Source organism: Scardinius erythrophthalmus (assembly GCF_964197995.2).
Source record: "Scardinius erythrophthalmus genome assembly, chromosome: 9".
Lineage (NCBI taxonomy): Eukaryota > Metazoa > Chordata > Actinopteri > Cypriniformes > Leuciscidae > Scardinius > Scardinius erythrophthalmus.
This window is the reverse complement of record NC_138229.1, coordinates 15,204,124-15,212,971: the sequence shown is the minus strand read 5'-3', so window position 1 is coordinate 15,212,971 and position 8,848 is coordinate 15,204,124.

Below are 8,848 nucleotides of genomic sequence, written 5' to 3'. Positions count from 1 at the left end.
TGACACTACATATCATAGTGATGATATAAAGTGTGAATTGATGACTTTCTAAATCGTTTACATAGATAGGCCTATTTGTGGGGTAAGCAAATATCCGTGCAGCTTTTAGTGGGCAGGAATTATTGGAACATTGGAGTGGAAAAATAAGCACTGATGAATGATACTCCATAAAAATCTTTAGCTTTTAGTTTTATTGTACATAAAAAAAAAATCAAAAAGAGGTAAATAGTATCAAATTAATCAAAATTAATTCTAATTTTAATTTTTAGATAAAATTTCTATTATAAAATTTTAAACTTAAAGAAACAAATAAACTTTACATAAGATAAACATAAAATTACTTTAAAAGCATTGGACTTCAAAACTGATATTGAGAATTGTGAAACCATGATATTGTTACTGTGAAGTAAAATGGAGATTTTGGTCATATCGCCCATCCATATTCTTTGCTAGATATCAGAAAAGGTTCCCACAGTTTTACATACAGTATGAATTTTTTTTATAGTGTTCACAAGTAATAGACTACATTGTAACCAGAAATAAGTATATAAATGTCTGCTATTTTGCATAAGTTAGAAAGAAAGAAAGAGAAAGAAAGAAAAAGAAAAAAAAGAAAGAAATTAAGGGCAGAGATGAGGTTAGGAATGAAAAGTCAGTAGGCCTATGTAGTTTCTTCATTCACTGTGACCTATACCTGCACTGGATGGCCAATTTCACTTGTATTTTGTGTATTTTCAAAATACAAAATACTGTATTTGTATTTAAATAAAACATTTTCACACAGTATTTTGTATTTGTATTTAAATATTTTTTTTCACACAGTATTTTGTATTTTAAATACATTTCCATGTATTTATGACCATCTCTGTACATAGAGGAATACATGAAGATGATAATGGTAATTGGAGAAGCATATAATACATGTAACATAGAGCTCATGCTGCTCTAACTGACTTACTGCTGATATCAAGTGTTGTTTACATTTAAATGATCCTAAACATTATATGTCAGTCCAGTTATTGTGTTGATTTTTTGAAATCAACAACTGTTTCTGAAGCCTTGAAGCCTGAACGCACTTGCTGCAAGCTCTTCGCAACTCTACAATTTGGTAAGTCTTTGTAGTTCTTCTTGATTCATTATCATGGAGCAGCGTCGGTCACGAAGAACCAGGGCTCTTCCCACACGCCTGAGGGGATTCTTGGTGGAGGACGTCTCTTCCAGTCCAGACCCTTAGAAGCTTCCACAGCTGGCGGCTGTAACGTTGGTCGGGTTAGATCACACTTACAGCTGCATCTCTGCCAAAGCTCGAAGACCCACGGGTTTGGAAGAACGCTACTTGAAGAACGCTGCTGTCCTTCCTGACATCCGTCCAGCAGTCTCAGTCTCTTCAGTGGACGTGTGTCAGCAGGATGAGCCGATCTCCATCCACGGCTGCAGCGTAGAGGCCTACCAGGACATCTACCGCTCTGTGGTGGAGCCCATGATGAAGACGCCCAGTGGTCGGCAGCATCCCTACAGCCTTAGACTGAAGATCAAGCAGCGACTGTGGGAAGCACTCAACCGCCCTTCACTGGAGGGCATCGAATCCACTCGAATCCACTTGGACATCAGTGAAGAGCCCCTGCCTGAGGAACCCCGAAGAGAGAAGCCCAGACACTGAGTCATCACTGTGTCACATGGAGCATGGAGTATCACACAGCGTGACCTGTATGTAAATACTGTATAGTTACAGAGTAACGTTAAGTTTATAGTTTTATAAGTAAGTTTTATTTTGTAGAGTAAGTTTAGATTTTTATTTTCTAGAGGTGTTTTGCACATTGTTGTGAGGTTGTCAGGGTGTTTTTGGTGATTGTCAAAGCATTGGTATGCTGTTCATAGTTTGCTCTAAGAGGTTTTTAGCGTTTTGCTACACGGTTGTTGGGATGTTTTGGATGGTTTCCTGTGTGTTGACGTGTTTGCCAAGGTTTTTTGCGCGGTTGTTGGCGTGTTGACTCTTCTGAGTGGTTTTTCATGCTTTGCTATGTGGTTGTCAGGATGTTTAGAGTAGCCTAGTTGGTTGATATGCGGTTGCTTTTAAGCAGTTACTGCAGGTTAGGGAAGGTTAGGGTCCCTCACACGGTTTGCAGCTTGACGTGCTGTGAGGGCTTGTGTGCATCAGTGATGCTGAGAGCTACGCCACTGGTATTTCACAACTACTGCTAGGGTCACCCATAGTGGACAGGTCTCAGCTGAGATGCCAGACGAAGACACACCACTTGATTCTGGACAGCAGAAGATTGACCTGATGTTCCTGGCAGAAGATCACTGTCTTGTTACAACGACAACAACATCAGCGGTACCTGAATGGAAGAAAATTCATGATTCAAGAAAAACTGATTATTTGTAGAAGTCATCAATGGATCAATGGAAGCAACTGATCGAACAGAACAAGGTAAAACAGTTTAATATTAGCAAAGGCTGCATTCTTTCTTCAGCATTTTTGTAAATCATTTGGCCAATTAAATCAGAGGAATGCTAATATTATTATGCTAATGCTAATATAAATTATCATAATTTAAAATAGCAATAATGGGAAATGGAAACAAATAATAATACAAATCAATATTGCATGAGTTCATGTTATCATAATACTGTACTTGAAACAATGAATCAGTCCTCCATCGGTCAAAGAGCTCAATCGTCAATCGCTGTTGTCACAGAAATGGACATTTGTTTTCTTTTCTCGTTGTTGTATTTCTGACTGCTGACACAGTGTCGTCTGCTGAGGGAGTCAAAGCTGAACAATAAGAACAAACAACATTTTTATGTTATTTTCATGATTCTAATTGGTTAAATTTAGATGTTTTTATTTTTTTTATTTCTGTGGTGCCATGTACTTACCTATGCTTGCAGGGTCCACAATCTGGTCTTTTTTTTTTTATGTCTTGTCATTATGTTATATGTATGAGCCTCATCACAAGCATTTCAATGCACAGTTTTTCCCTAGTGTTAACTATGCAAATGACAAATAAATGCCTCTTGACTCCTCTTGAATGGCCTGTCCGTCCTCCAACAAGATCTGTGTGATGCCACCTGCAGCTCCGGCATTAGTCACCGAGGTCACACTCACCAGCTGGCCCATGCCGAGCAGGTTCGGGAGGTCACACAGAGATATGCTTTCACCAGCACTGCCACTTGACTGGAGGAACTGGGACGGACTCAGCAGAGCAGGCTGTGGAGGTGCTTCTGGTGGTGGTGGGGTTGTAGGTTGGGCAGTGTCTTGGCACAAGGCAGGCTGTAGCTGGATGGCCTATCAGACGAGAGGAGAGCACTCTTAAAAGATAAGTTTGCCAACCAGCTTTGTCCCAGGCAACCAGGGTATCTGCACAATTTTTAAAGTCAAATTTAAGGCCTGAAGAAATCAAAATTAATACCGTACAATAGGGGTGCGCAATATTGACAAAAATATGTCTAGATATTTTCAAAGTTTTGTTGATAATAATTAGATGATATTTTACTCATTGTGTTTTTGTACTGGTATCCTGGCTAGTTTAGGCCTGTTGTTGACAGCAGTCCCACAAAGATATTCATATTTTTTATATTCTATGCAGTGGTCAGTTCACAGTAGTGACCGACATTAACATTTTTATTAAGGGACAATATTTGCCACCTTAAATTGATTTCCAGGGGCATTTTCACCTATATATGGACATTGTTTCTAAACGTATTTAGAGGTATGCATCACCTTTTATGTCAAATTCTAACAATCAAATTAAATTATATTAGAATAACACAGTACCAATGTCAAAATAAATCCTTGCAGTCCAGAGGTGACACAGAACAGAAGCGGCATCAAAACTGGCATTAGCCTACTATATTTACATTTCATTTACAATTGCATAAATAAAGCTATTCAATATTTAAATATGAAATGATTTATAATTTTTAACGTTTTGAAGGATAGCCTACTTTAAATAAACTAAAACCACCAGTAGGTGGCGGCAATTCACTGTCTTAATAAGCGAGTTGTTGGAGTCATTTATTCAACCGATTCGTTCAAACGGCTGATTCATTCAGAAAAACAAGTGATTGTTCATTGAATCGTTAAAATTATTCGTTCAAAAAGCGGATTTCAATAAAAAAAAAAAAAAAAAAAAAATCGCTGTCTGTTGGACCACGGCTTCATTATGAAAGTCTCGCGGCGATATAAAGTGAAAATTGACAATATTGTGTCCAAAAAGTAACTCACAGTGTTAACTTTATTGTTAATTTAACTGTTGTATAAAATAAATAGCACATTTGCAAATGTGCAAAGGAAAACGGCACTCTTTCTCATGTGATCTTCTAATAGGCTATAACAACATAATATGATATAAATATAAGACAAAAACTCATTTGGGGACATCCATAATTGCACTGACATCACGCAGTGAAAGCAAGCATGAGAGACAAACGCGATGTCAGCTCGCACTCGCAGTGCCAATATAATTTTTATATTGTATACATCTTAATGGGATAAAAATTTCCTCATTTGTATACAAATAAGGCTAGTCTATCAGGAAATTGTTTCAGGGGGGAAATGGCTCATTAAACGGACTGTGATATAATTGGTAACACTTTAGCTTGAATAGTAGCCTATTTAATGCATTAGATTTCATGTAACAATGTTCATCTTTTTTCAGCATTATTTTGGTTAAAGTTAATTTATAAATAAATTCTTTAATTTGTTAATACATTAATGTTGTTTTACGATTTAAAATGCAGAAATTAATGTGAAACTATTACTAAATGCTGTAAAACACATTTGACATTCTTTGATAGCTAATGTTTAGTTAATGTAGAAAAATAGAACCTCGCTTCATTGCGTTACCATTTATTTTTGTCATTGTCTAATCTGAGTTGTCATAAATCTGAGTTGGTGCAAAATTGACTTTATAACTAGGAGAGGGAAATGGTTTAGTGTAAATCACAGAGGAAAGAGCTGTGAAGTTGATGCTGTCTAGAAATGGAAGGGGACGGGTTGTTCTTAGAACACCTCTCAGCTCCTCACCCACTTCCTGACAGGAAACCACAGTGGTTGAAGATCAGCTTACCACATATACGCCAGCTGCCTTATCATCTCTCCTTAATGCAAACTCCATTGAACCGTTTTTGCCAAAGAATATTTCAGTGTGTACTCGGGGGCACGTTGATTCAATATTTGAGGAGCCCCTACAAAAACTCTTGGCATTTGATTTCAACATACATGTGTTTCCTACCCTGTTATATGATGTTAGTTTCAGTTTGACCAGACCCTCAGTCATGGCCTGACAGCTCTTAACACTACCATAAATCACTTAGGCCTACACTGTCAAATTGCACAGTTCATAATATTATTTACTTCTAAAGATGAAGTCAAGAGTCAGAATCAATGTCTTTGAATTTAAACTAAAATATAAAGTTAACATAAATTACAGATTCTTACAATGCTACTGTTATTATACAAAACTGGTACATTAAGGCTTTTTCACACCAATAACTATTGCTATAACGAGCGTGCACACGCACACACCAACGCACTATATCGTTCTGTTTATTATAAACCCGCACTGCAGTTTTGTTGTTTTTTTGTTGTTTGTTGTAAATATTGAGTAATGATGAATTGCTTTGACTTGTGAAAGTGAAAACTGATAAAACTTATGTTAATGTAAACATATTTTGCCGTGAGTTATTGATCACATTTTTCCAGAGTGTAGCTCATTTTAATGACATTGGGTTTTCCTCTTTTGTGCACTTTTACATAATACACCAACACTTGTATCTGTTCCCAAGAAAGTGGTGGCTGAAATATGTGCAGTAAGTGGACATTTTCTAACTTTCCAAAGGAAAGAAAGTATAAGACTTTGTAATGTCCATTTGTTTCCATTGCACTGGACAGTGAATAAACCCTCTCAGATAACTATATGCCATATATGGAGGAACTATAGCCTACCTGCAAGTGCATAAACAACTTTACTTAATTTATACTTGTATGCTTTATGGCTGCAATATGGATTCCACATCTACAGAAAGGCCTACAGAAGAGTCTGCACAGACAGAGAAGACATAGGCCTACAGGTGGGCAGTGTATAGACAACTTTTCCTTTTTATTTGTTGCATGAGGCATAATATCTCTTGTTGCAGGCACTTGACCACTTTTCTTTACAAAGAACAATTGAAATAAAACGAAAAGGAACTAATCATATTTGTCTTTTATTAAACATTTAATGAAAAGTTTTTTTTTTTTTGTTGTGTAATATGGCACATGCAATGTCACAGGCCTTGTCAGGTGTGCAACCCTCAGACTTTTCAGACACTGAAATCTTCCCTTTAGTTAGCCAAAGTTCATTTCATTGTGTGCCATTGTCCTGGCTAGAGCTGCATTGTAACTGGTTTGGGTCAGGGAATGGGGTCATAAAACACCTGTCTGCAGGCAGGAACATGTCATAATCACCTATGAAAAAATGCAGTTCTGTTAGGATCAGTAAGTGTATGTAATACAGTGAGCTTGATATTTAATTGTGGAACTTTCCTAACCACTTTCAAATAATGTGCATAAATGTGAATCTCTGAAAATTCTTAAGTCTTGGTGATCATTTCACATTTGTGATATGGAAGATTTTAGTCAACTGCCTTTTTTTTTAATTTGATATAATATTACTAATCTGGAATATTAAGAATCACCATAGTAACTGGGCCGCACATTTACATTGTGAATCCCCTTTCTGTTCACATAATACCCTTCATTGAGGCCTTGATGGCAGTCTATGGTCTAGCCTAGTACCAATCACGTTAGTGAAGCCTGAGTGACATATCTGTAATCGGCATGGTCATGATTGCATGATCTTCATAAAAAATTATGATAGCCTAAAAAAATAAAACTGCTTTTAAAAAACTGCTTTACAACATTGGGTCTTAAAGGAGAACTCCGGTCAATTTTAACATTGAGCTCATTTTTTGTACATTTGGAGTGCTGTCAATACAGAGAACAACGACAAAAATCGGTGTTGCCTACACCGAGTTATTCTATTTTTAAAATTTGCACCCTGTTGACTTCAATGGGGCGCATAAGTTTAGTTACCTATGATCACGCGCGTGAACTCGGCAATCGACTACTTTGGACTTCAACCGAAAAACAGGATGTAAACAGGTATTTGCGCTGGCTTAAATAACATCATTTTTATACATATCTTTTACATCTACTGCAGTCAGATCCACTCGTGTTCACTCAGAAGGAATCACTCACATTAGCTGTGCACTTGTAATGACACATCAAGGATGTTAAGAGACTAAAAGCAGGTTTAGTAGGTATACTTGCCCCATTGAAGTCAACAGGGTGCAAATTTTAATAGAATAACTCGGTGTAGGCAACACCGATTCTTGTAGTTGTTCTCTGTATTGACAGCACTCCAAATGTACAATAAAATGAGCTCAATGTTAAAATTGACCGGAGTTCTCCTTTAAGTGGATTGGAAATGCCACAAAAAAACTAAAACTTTTTTAAACCTAAAAGCGCCAGGTAAACTCCGAATGACACGACAGACAGCACTTTCCATCAAGTTCTCCGCATCTTCAATAGTGTAGGCTAAAGGAAAGAGCCTCTCGCAAAATAATCTTAGGGCAATGCAAACAGTTTGTGCTGTAGTTAAATTCCGACTCCGAAGTCAAAAATAAATGTGCGTTTCCAACAAATTAATAATGTAGGCTAAACGACAATCTCACGAGTCACGAGAAAAAAATATAACTTATAGCCAGTGGCGGAACTAGAGTTTTATACATGGGGTGGCCAGGGGGTGGCCACTGCTACTTGCGGGGGTACACAGTACACACACACACACACACACACACACACACACACACACACACACACACACACACACACACACACACACACACACACACACACACACACACACACACACACACACACACACACACACACACACACACACACACAGTAGAAAAGCTTATGGAAGGAATTGGGTCACTCTGTTTGTGTCTATAAGTGTTGACCATCCAAAATATTTGCAGAAAACAAAGCTGAAGCACCAAGGAGATAAGATACCGTAGCACGTGTCTGTTATGAACTGCTGCATTTATTTACAAAAAAAAAATCACATTTACAAAAATTATTAATTTTTAATTAGATATAGCAGGCATCAAGCAGACATTTACTTGAAAAATTTAAACAATTTTATTGCCCATCAATATAAAATCTTATCCTAGGAAGATTTAATACAACATAATTCTTTCATTATAATAATTTATAATTATTCTTTCTAATTATAATTATTTAATTTATATTTTTTTTTGTGTGTGTTCATTTTTTGGTGAACTATCCTTTTAATCTGGCAAAATCTTCTCAACTTAAATTCCTGAATTGGGTATGTGATTGACTGCCTGTGTCTGGTAGATGCTCTGACCTGTTGCTGGTTCTGAAGTCTGACCACACTGACTCTGCTAGCCAGTGGTGATGCAAGGGCTGGGGTCTGATCTGCCTGTTAGTCCAGTCATTTTAAGCCAAAATGGGGGTCAACCTTGAACAAATTGCAACAGAAGCAAACTCAACTGATTTTGTATCCTCAATATGTCCTAAGTAAGGAAAAACAAGTCCCGAAGAATCCCATTAGGGGAACGTTTCGAAAAAGACCCAAATATAGCCTATTCATTCTTTCTCTCACATGAATAGGGTAAAAATTGTAACCTTTAAATATTACCATGAAAATTACAGAGTTGATTACTTACATCAAGACAAACAAAAAATGTATTACAAGTTTTTTTTTTTTTTATTGTTTGTAAACATGGACAAATGGTGCATAATCTTATAATGTATGTGCTAATTTGCATAAAT